The sequence below is a fragment of the Lactuca virosa genome, chromosome 4 (genome assembly GCF_052849685.1).
Source record: "Lactuca virosa cultivar CGN04683 chromosome 4, Lactuca_virosa_CGN04683_v6, whole genome shotgun sequence".
Classification (NCBI taxonomy): domain Eukaryota; kingdom Viridiplantae; phylum Streptophyta; class Magnoliopsida; order Asterales; family Asteraceae; genus Lactuca; species Lactuca virosa.
Window position 1 is genome coordinate 270,900,225 of NC_136429.1, and position 11,645 is coordinate 270,911,869.

Sequence of the window (11,645 nt, forward strand, 5' to 3'; positions counted from 1 at the left end):
ATAACGGTGTTTAAATTATTGGGAGATGTAAAAAGGCGTCTCGAAATTCTGCGAAATCGTAAGCCTCTTCAACGTGATTGTCATCGGTGACCTCAAACACCATCGTTGTCTAGTTCCCCCGACTTTCTGCTGATCTCCCGACACCTTCCGAATTTCCTTCCACCGGTGAAGAAATTTTATCTTCAACTCCAATTTAGCCTCATTCTTCATGGTCGTCTTCTTCAGCCTCATCATATCAGATAATCTGATTCTATTTCCGAGTGCGAATGGTCATTAGGAGGCTCCCATTGTTTTTCTTTCTCCTTAATCAAGATCATGAATCTATGACCTCCATAGACTGAATGCTTCGGGTGTGGCCAGAATCCTGCCGATCCTATCGCCAATTGTCGCCATGCTAGTGTCTGTATCTTACTATTGATTATATTTATATATTTCAGTTACTTTGATTGTACGTTTTATAGTTACTTAATACTATTATCTTATCTATGGCAATGACTATTAAAGAAGCTCCATATTTCAAGTTTTTCCTGCATCAATCTATTAATCTACTTCAACTCTCGACAATCTCAGTACTCTGAAGACATGTTGACGGACCTCCTTCCCAACCAAAATACATGCTCCCACTCCACAGCCATTAATGGCGAAAACCCAATCTCAAACGAACAAGAACACTTCCACAACGAGCTCAATGGAAAAGTAAACGACATTGTTGCAACTCTACCAAAAGGCAAAGGTTGGAGGGGCCCTGAAATCTTTCTACACAAAGGTTTCTGGTTGCCCCAAACAGCTATCAAGAGCTTATTAATGATCCACGAATACTTCCATCCAAAGCCCACCGACATATTCCTCGCAGCTTTCATGAAGTGTGGAACCACCTGGCTTAGAGCTCTCATGTTCGCCACCGCCAACCGCCACCGTTACAAAATCTCCGACCATCCTCTTCATCACACCGGACCCCACGGTGTCTTCCCTTCCCTCGACGCTCAAATCTTTCTTGAGTGTCCTGTAAGTAAGTTCGACAATCTCCCTTCCCCTCGATTGTTTGCTACACACTTTGCTCATAACTTGTTACCGACCTCGATGACATCACCATCGTCGACATGCAAGTTTGTGTACGTGTGTAGGGATCCAAAAGATGCACTCATTTCCAAGTGGCATTTCATGAGCAAAATCAGGTCGAAGGAACTCCCACCCATTTCGTTTAATGAAGCTTACGAGCTTTTTTGCAACGGAATCTCCGAATACGGACCTTTTTGGGACCATGTGTTGGGGTACTGGAAAGCAAGCCAGGAATCGCCTGAGAAGATCTTGTTCTTGAAGTATGAGGATATGAAGAGGGAACCATCTGTGGAGATGAAGAAGTTGGCGGCGTTTATGGGAATGCCATTTACTGCTCAGGAGGAGGAGGCAGGAGTGGTGGAAGAGATTGTGAAGCTGTGTAGTTTTGAGAATTTGAGTAACTTTGCGGTGAATAAGGACGGTGTTCAGAAGTTTAGGGCGCCGGTGGTGGTGGAGAATCGGAATTTTTTCAGGAAAGGAAATGTGGGAGATTGGGAAAATTACTTGACAGAGGAGATGAGAGACCGGATTGATTCAATCACTGAAACCAGATTGAAGGGTTCAGGGTTGGCACTTGGTCTCATGCACAAAGCTTAATCATATTATTTAAATTTAAAGTGTATGTTTTATTTGGTCATCTTTCTGTTTCAAAGTATGCATTTTACACATTAACATTTAGAAAATGGTTTGTTTCAAAGTATATATATATATATATATATATATATATATATATATATATATATATATATATATATATAAAGTGTATGTTTTATTTGGTCATCTTTCTGGCACTTGGTCTCATGCACAAAGCTTAATCATATTATTTAAAGTGTATGTTTTATTTGGTCATCTTTCTGTTTCAAAGTATGCATTTTACACATTAACATTTAGAAATTGGTTTGTTTCAAAGTGTATATATATATATATATATATATATATATATATATATATATATATATATATATATATATATATATATATATATATATATATATATATATATATATATTTTGATGATGTGAGCTTTGCTAAAATCAATGTTTCCTTCTTTTGAATTAGAACGATGAACAAAATTGATCGAACCAGACTCTAGCAAAATAGCTTGATAATATTCTCGAGTTCTTATACCATCATCATGAACCATAAAAGGATATAGTTTTGTAATAAAAGGTGTTCCTAGAATTAAAGGGGAAGATAGATCTTTTACTAAAATTAGATGAGTTTTATAACAGTAATCTTGGTTATTGAAGACATGCTTTATCAAAAGGTGATATTTATTGATTACAAACGACAATTTCTTCAAAAGATGAAAGTGACAACCACTTAAAAATAATTGATTGGCCATTGAATCTTACGGCAAGATTTCACTACAAGATTTCAATGTTTTGAAGACTTCAAAAGAAATATAAATAGACATCATGTGTTAGTAGAAGAAAGCAGACAAAAAATATTCATTCTCTAAAAAATGTTCATTCTATGTCTAAAAAATCTCCAAGAGTCTCTCTTTCTACTAGCAGATGTTCAAAGTCTCTAGATTTTCAGATAATTCTTTCTCCAGATGTATGTACTGATTGTAATTCAAGCTTAATTCAAGAAGTTCTTGCATAGAGATTGACTTTGCTTCAGTAAATCTTTCATATATATTTTTTAAATTAAAATTTTCATTATTATCAGGAGTTATGTTATTAGTTTTATTAAGCATCTGCTTTATTAATAATTCTTGGATATTTTTATCTTTTATAGAATCAAGAGAGTTTAAAAGATCTTTATCATCTTGTGAAAGAACGTTAATAGAACTACTAGTAATTACATTGATTAAATTTTTACAATGACATTTATTAATAGTGAAACAAATTTTGAAACCCTTGCTCGACAATTTGATAATTCAAATGATGATATTAGTCAACTCACTAATGATTTTTCAAATCTTAATAAAATTCATCAATCAAAGCGAAGCTCTTTCGGAAAGAATCCAAAGCCAACCATAAGAAATTATTGGAATAGGCCCTCTCTTTCAGATGGTCAACTAGAAGAACGAACTTTTCAATTTGATCGTTCTCAATATGATGGTAATTCTGTTTATGAATGGAATGTTGATGGCCATATCACTAGCATCGGTTTCAACTATGATATTGGCATTGGGATGAGGTAAATTTAAACATGGCAAAGTAGGAACCTTTTGTTTTATATATTTAATTATATCTGTATGTTTTTGAGTCCATGGTTCAGGATTATCTTTTAATCTGTTATAAAGTGGTTTACATATAATCCCTAAATCTTTGAAAAAATCATGGATATAATTTAAGCATCCTAAAAATCTTTGAAGTTGCTTTTTATCCATTACCGAGCATTTAGTTAAAATTGAAGAAAAAAATTTCAAAGACAAGAATGATAATAAGCAAGATATGGCAAGCACTAGCAATATAAGTTTTGTTCCTTGTTAAATCGATGGTAATTTTAATCTAGGAAATACGGATTTAATTAACGAATTAGAAAAAAGACTTTCAAAACTCCATATCTCAAACACTAACAGTATTAATACCCTTACAAATGATGAAGCTGAAAATAGTGACTTTTATGAATTCTATTTCGAAATCAAAGTTACCTAAAAGGGCTTGCCATCGAGCAAAAATTTGTTTGGAAATAATATTTTTCACATCCTTTTCTAAAATAGTTTTCCTAGTCCTACTAAATCAGATTTTATTGATGAACTTCAAAATTTTAAACAACAAATATGAGTTCGAAAGTACAAATTAATTGTTCAAAAAATAATAAGTTTTGGGCTAATATGTTAAAAAGACATTGGAAGATAAATTCTAATATATGCAAAACCATTCAACATTTAGAAGAAACTAGAACTCATGAAGATTATAATTTATACAAAATACTTCCATATACTAATAAATATAATAAACAAATAGAAAAAATTTCTAGGCTAACGATAGGAATAAAAAAATACGAAAAATCACGAAGTCATAATTTAGAATCAATAAAACATATTTCTTCAATCCTAACAAAAACAACCTGTTAAAATGAATTTCTCGAATTTAGAATATCAAGTTGACTTTGATTACTTAAAAAATATTGAGTATTACAAAGATTACAATAATAAAAAAAGAACTTGGCATGAAGAAAATTTCTCATACTACTTAAGATTTCTCCATTTAGGCCTTTGGGAAGATTATGTTTTATCAAATAAAATTCATTCTCCTTTTTTTCAATGGTTTGAGTTAATTTATGCCCCTAAACATAAAATAAATTACCCATTTAAAAATGATTCTATCACTCCCATTTTAGAGAAAAAATATAAAGATATTATTTCTAATAAAGAAATTATTGCTAATTTTCCACCAAAAGGAGAAATTATTATTAACGATATGTTTATTGCGACTCCTTTAGTTCAAGCCCCAAATCAATTAACTACAGAAAAGGGTCTTCAAAAAATCATTTACCAAAATAATTATGCAAACGAAACCTTATCTAGTATTACCGAGCATTTAGTTAAAATTGAAGAAAAAATTTTCAAAGACAAGAATGATAATAAGCAAGATATGGCAAGCACTAGCAATATAAGTTTTGTTCCTTGTCAAATCGATGGTAATTTTAATCTAGGAAATACAGATTTAATTAACGAATTAGAAAAAAGACTTTCAAAACTTCATATCTCAAACACTAACAGTATTAATACCCTTACAAATGATGAAGCTGAAAATAGTGATATTAATAGTGAAACAAATTTTGAAACCCTTGCTCGACAATTTGATAATTCAAATGATGATATTAGTCAACTCACTAATGATTTTTCAAATCTTAATAAAATTCATCAATCAAAGCGAAGCTCTTTCGGAAAGAATCCAAAGCCAACCATAAGAAATTATTGGAATAGGCCCTCTCTTCCAGATGTTCAACTAGAAGAACGAACTTTTCAATTTGATCGTTCTCAATATGATGGTAATTCTGTTTATGAATGGAATGTTGATGGCCATTCTGAACATCAAATTATGAATATTGTACAAGAAATGACTATGGCTGCTAATGCTTATAAAGCTCATAATAATACTCAACTTCAAATTGTTAATATTATTATTTCTGGTTTTACTGGTAGTCTCAAAGGATGGTGGGATTTCTATATTTCACAAGAAGAAAAAGATTATATTTTATCTGCTAAGAAAACTATTATAAAACAAGAAAATAATCAACAAATACAAACGTTTGAAGATGATATGGTTAACACTTTAATTTTTGCTATTATCAAAAACTTTGTAGGAGATCCTACTACTTTTCAAGAAAAAACTTCAGAAATTTTAATGAATTTACACTGCAGAAAACTTACTGATTTTAGATGGTATAAAGATAATTATCTTGTTAAAGTTTTTTCAAGACCTGATTGTAAAGAGTCTTATTGGAAAGAACGTTTTATTGCTGGCCTTCCAAAACTCTTTGCTGAAAGAGTTAGACAAAAATTAAGAGAAAGTTTTAATAATACCATCCCTTATCAAAATTTAACTTATGGAGATCTAATAAACTACATTAATAAAGAGGGATTAGCAGTTTGTGTTGATCTTAGGTTTAAAGAAAAGCTCAAAAAAGATAGAATTAACAGTAAAAATGAATTGGGAAATTTTTGCCAACATTATGGTTATCAGCCATTGAATGGTCCGTCTACTTCAAAATCTAAAGTATATAAGAAAAGACCTTCAAAATATTTCAGAAAAAAGAATTATAATCTTCCAGAAACTTATAAAAAATGCCAAGATTATGCGTCAAAATCCAAAAAACCTTATAAACCAAATTATAAAAAATCTAAGAGAAAATCAAAAGACATTATTATTTGTCATAAATGTGGGCGTAATGGTCATACAGCTAATAATTGTTATGCTAAGACAAAAATAAATGAGCTAAATGTTTCTGATGATTTAAAAGAACAAATAATAAAATTATTTTAAATACTGATTCAGATTCCGATCAAAGTATTTCTGATTTTCAAACAAATGATTTAAATATTCTCGAAAATACTACTTCAAGTTCAGAAGATTCAGATGTTTGCGAATGTATTGGTAAATGTCATTGTAAAAATTTAATCAATGTAATTACTAGTAGTTCTATTAACGTTCTTTCACAAGATGATAAAGATCTTTTAAACTCTCTTGATTCTATAAAAGATAAAAATATCCAAGAATTATTAATAAAGCAGATGCTTAATAAAACTAATAACATAACTCCTGATAATAATGAAAATTTTAATTTAAAAAATATATATGAAAGATTTACTGAAGCAAAGCCAATCTCTATGCAAGAACTTCAAGAAGAATTAAAAATAGTAAAACAAGAGATAAAAGAAATAAAAAATAAAATTTTAATTTTAGAAAAAGAAAAACCTTCTATTTTTAAAAACAAAAATATAGAAATTAATAAAGAAGAAGAAAATAAAATTGAAAATGTAACTATTGGAAAAATTATAAATAATCAAGTTTCTCAAAAATGGAACACTCAAATTACTTTAGTCAAGGATAATTTTAAAATCAACCTAACTGCTTTAATTGATAGTGGTGCTGATATGAATTGTATTCAAGAAGGAATTTTTCCTACACAATTCTATGAAAAAACTGCATCTAGACTTACTGGTGCCGGAGGTACAAAATTAATTGTAAATTATAAAATTTCCGATGTTCATATTTGTAATAACCAAGATTACTGTTATAAAACTCATCTAATTTTAGTAAAAGATCTATCTTCCTCTTTAATTCTAGGAACACCTTTTATTACAAAACTATATCCTTTTATGGTTCATGATGATGGTATAAGAACCAATGTTTTTGGAAAAGAAATTATATTTAAATTTTGTGAACCTCCTCTATATTCAACCATTAATGTCTGTTCTAATATTCCTAATGCCTTTTGGAATAGAAAACAACATATTGTAAAATTACCGTATATAAAAAATTTTGATGAAAAGGATATTCCTTCAAAATCTAGAGCCATTCACATGAATAGTGAACTAGAAAGTCATTGTAAAAATGAAATTCAAGATTTAATAAAAAAAAAACTTATAAGACATTCTAAATCACCATGGTCTTGTTCAGCATTTTATGTTATGAATGCCGCAGAATTAGAAAGAGGATCACCAAGACTAGTTATCAATTATAAACCTTTAAACAAAGTTTTAGAATGGATTCGTTATCCTATTCCTAATAAACGAGACTTGCTAAAAAAACTTTATGATTCAAATATATTTTCAAAGTTTGATATGAAATCAGGATTTTGGCAAATACAACTTCATGAGGAAGATAAATACAAAACTGGTTTTAATGTTCCCTTCGGGCATTTTGAATGGAATGTAATGCCTTTTGGATTAAAAAATGCCCCTTCTGAATTCCAAAATATTATGAATGATATCATAATTCCTATAAGTAGTTTTGCTATTCATTATATTGACGATGTCCTAATTTTTTCAAAATCAATTGGTCAACATTTCAAACATTTGAATCAATTTTATGATTTAATTTATCAAAATGGTTTAGCTGTCTCTGCAGCAAAAATGCATTTATTTAAAGATGAAATTCGTTTTTTAGGGCATGATATTGTCAAAAACACTATTAGACCTATTACAAGAAGTTTGCAATTTTCTACTAAATTTCCTGATGAAATTAAGGATAAAAAGCAACTTCAAAGATTTTTAGGATGCTTAAATTATATCCATGATTTTTTCAAAGATTTAGGGATTATATGTAAACCACTTTATAACAGATTAAAAGATAATCCTCAACCATGGACTCAAAAACATATAGATATAATTAAATATATAAAACAAAAGGTTCCTACTTTGCCATGTTTAAATTTACCTCATCCCAATGCCAATATCATAGTTGAAACCGATGCTAGTGATATTGGATTCGGAGGAATTCTAAAACAAAAATTTGTTAATTCAAAAGAAGAACAATTGGTTCGATATTACTCTGGTGCATGGAATGATACACAAAAAAATTATTCAACTGTCAAAAAAGAAATTTTAAGCATTGTTTTATGTATTAAAAAATTTGAAGATGATTTATTTATGAAAAGTTTTTTATTAAGAATAGATTGTCAATCTGCAAAAACTATTTTAGAAAAGGATGTGAAAAATATTATTTCCAAACAAATTTTTGCTCGATGGCAAGCCCTTTTAGGTAACTTTGATTTCGAAATAGAATTCATAAAAGGCGAAAATAATTCGCTTCCTGACTTTCTTTCTCGAGAATTTTTGCAGGGAAAATGAGTTCATCGTCCTCTTCCAAAAATGATGACAAGAGACCCGTCTATCAAAAGCTTGTTCCATTTCAAAATCAAAATCGTTTTTCTCCTTTAACCCCTACTTCTAAGAATTCACAACTTTATTCTAATATCCTTCAATCAAAACTTGTTACTCCAAAAGTTACTTCAACAAACACGATAAGCCCTTTTGTAAGACCTTTTACTCCTCAAACTCAAAATTCTGTGACTCCTAGCCCTCCTATAAAAACTCCTTATGTTCTTAATCCAAATTTCTTAAGAGTTCAAATTCTTGAAGATTTTCAAATCCATAAGTTACATCAAGGTTTTCATATTCTCACAAATCATCTTTTTGGTCAAGGGAAAACCTTTTATGTTGATTCATATAAAACTCGAGAGTATTATCAAGCTATTTTGCAAGAGTCTGGTTCAGTCAATTTTGTTCATCGTTCTAATTCAAAAGAAGGAAACATTGATTTTAGCAAAGCTCACATCATCAAAATCATTTCTCCAGAAAGCTGGGTTCCAAACCTTCACTCTGAAAAACCTCTTATAAGTTATCCTGCTTATCCCAGATTTTCTTACTATGATTATCAAGATGCCTGGACTAAGGCGTTCTTTATTCGAAATTATTCACACTCATGGTTTATCTTCTTTGATTTAAATTTCAATTGTGAATACCCAAGATGGTTTATCAATTGGTATAAATATATGGGAATTCTTCCAAATTGTTTACCAAAAGAAATTTACGATGGATATCTCAAATTTAAGGAATTGTATATTCAACAAATTCCAGAATTTGAATATATGCTACAATTCACTATGATATTCAGAGTTCCATGGATAATGTATTGGACTTTTCATTATCAAGAAGCAAAGGATACCTCTCCTCCCTGGCTTAATCGACAATTTCGCTCAAAATTGTGGGATAAAATGAAGATTTCTCAAGCCAGTGAACAAGCAGTAATTAAATATTATCAAGAAATATATATTCAAAAACCGGAGGTTGAAGCCACTTTTATCAAAAGTCTTCCTCAAAGTGATGTGGATTTAATTTCAAGAATTAAAGATGCTGCTACCTCTTCTCCCGAAGAACTTCAAAACTTACTTCAAGAAATTCGCCAAACTCCATCAGTTTCTGATGATTCTCCAAAATCTATAAAGAATGGTTTATTTCAAGACGCTCAAGACCCTTTTGATGATCCTTATGAAGAATAAGAAATTCTTATCATTAAATTTGGTGTAATACCTTCAATGTAGGGTATTTCGTTTCTGGGATAAAAGAAGTTGATAATCTGGATGATGAAATTTTTAAGGACGAAAAATTTATATCTACTGAACCATCATTATATTCTATAATATTTGAGATTTGTTTTGAAGAGTCTAGTGGTTTTGGATCGATAACATTTTGTAAATTCCAATTACATGATTGAGTTATATCAGACCATTTTAACCTTTTTGGTGTGTGGACTTTGGTATGGTTAGTATTTGCTTCAAAAATAATTGTTTCATTTTTAGGACTTGATAAACGTGTTTTCGGTTCAAGTGTAGTTGTCATAGTTTTGTAACAGACACGATAAATTATTGCTAAAGGCTTTGTATCATCTTTAAATTCTAATTTTTTTGTTTCTACAGTTAACACTAAAGTATCTAAAATATTTTTATCAAATAACCCTACAGAAAAATTTGGATAACAATTGAAATAAATAGGTCCGTTAGCAATATTTGTTTCAGCCATAGCTAAAATAGAATTTTGAAAATCTTTATGTCTCTTGTCTCTTAAAATAAGGAGAACAGGGGCATCTATTCCAAGTCTGAATAGAGGCTTGATAGCAATTTGGACTAAACTGACATGTAAAAATTTATATTTCATTCTATGTTCAAGAATAGATCGTGATGATAATAAATGTAAATTTTGTTGGTTTTGACCAATAGACAAAGTTTGTTCTGTCATTTTAATAGAATAACCTTGAAAATAGTCAAAAGTTCCTATTCTATATATTGTATTAACATTAGTTTTAGGTATTGTCCAATCATTCAAACTTTGTTCTATGTCATTAACGGTTTCTTCAATAGAATTTATTTGATTATCATAATCTTGTTCATTATCGATATTTTTACCAGGAATATATTTTTTAGATAGTATGCGTGAAAATTTACTCATATTTAAATAATTTTGCTTTAAAATTCTTTAAGAAAACTTACTTGTTTTAATAACGATGAACAGAGGCGAATCGTCTCGACGATGATTGTGGTCCGGCACCGCGACTTATGTCCTTATCTGCGCGTTTTACGCTAATCCAACCAATCACTGGTCTTGTCTCTGAATCATACTTATTAAAACTTGTAAATTTCTTAGAGAATATTAAACCCAAATTAAATAAATATGAAATAAATATATCATGCATAACCACCCCAAAAACTTTTCTTGGCTCTGATACCATTTCTCTTACAGTTTAATTAAAAGACATAGAATTTCATATTAAAATACAAATAAATTTCATATTAAAATACAAATAGTTTTGCTTTTAGATAACGTATTTGCTTGTAACGAATTTTAATACTAGCTCTTATGAACTGTCTAACATCATGAATATCATTATTGTTTAAAATCGTACCTAGATTATTAGGTTTGTAAGAATCCTTGAGATTTTGCTCAGAATTATTTATAGATTCTTGGATTTGTTGTATTCTTACAAGAATATCTTTATTATGAATACAATTCATCAAGATTTTGTTGGACATATTTAAATAATTCAAACATGAATTTGATTAATTTGATTATTAAAAACGACTACTATTTTAACAAATATTTCAAATCTTGTAGAATTAATGGTTAGAACAACTCGAAATGAAATTATCATGGAGAAATAGAAGCAATACAACAATTGAATAAAATATTTTAGATAATACCTTCTTGAATTAAGCTTGAATTACAATCAGTACATACATCTGGAGAAAGAATTATCTGAAAATCTAGAGACTTTGAACATCTGCTAGTAGAAAGAGAGACTCTTGGAGATTTTTTAGACATAGAATGAACATTTTTTAGAGAATGAATATTTTTTGCCTGCTTTCTTCTACTAACACATGATGTCTATTTATATTCCTTTTGAAGTCTTCAAAACCTTGAAATCTTGTAGTGAAATCTTGCCGTAAGATTCAATGGCCAATCAATTATTTTTAAGTGGTTGTCACTTTCATCTTTTGAAGAAATTGTCGTTTGTAATCAATAAATATCACCTTTTGATAAAGCATGTCTTCATAGAGCATCTTCTAAAGTTTTTTGTTTTCATATTATCCATCATAGAGCATCTTGTAAAGTTTTTTGTCTTCAT

At 29.6% G+C, this 11,645-nt stretch overlaps 1 pseudogene; it reads left to right on the top strand.

Moving 5' to 3' along the window:
* The first annotated feature begins 519 nt into the window (after positions 1–519).
* On the top strand, positions 520–1,710 carry LOC145168830 (cytosolic sulfotransferase 5 pseudogene; annotated as a pseudogene).
* The last annotated feature ends 9,935 nt before the right edge of the window (positions 1,711–11,645 follow it).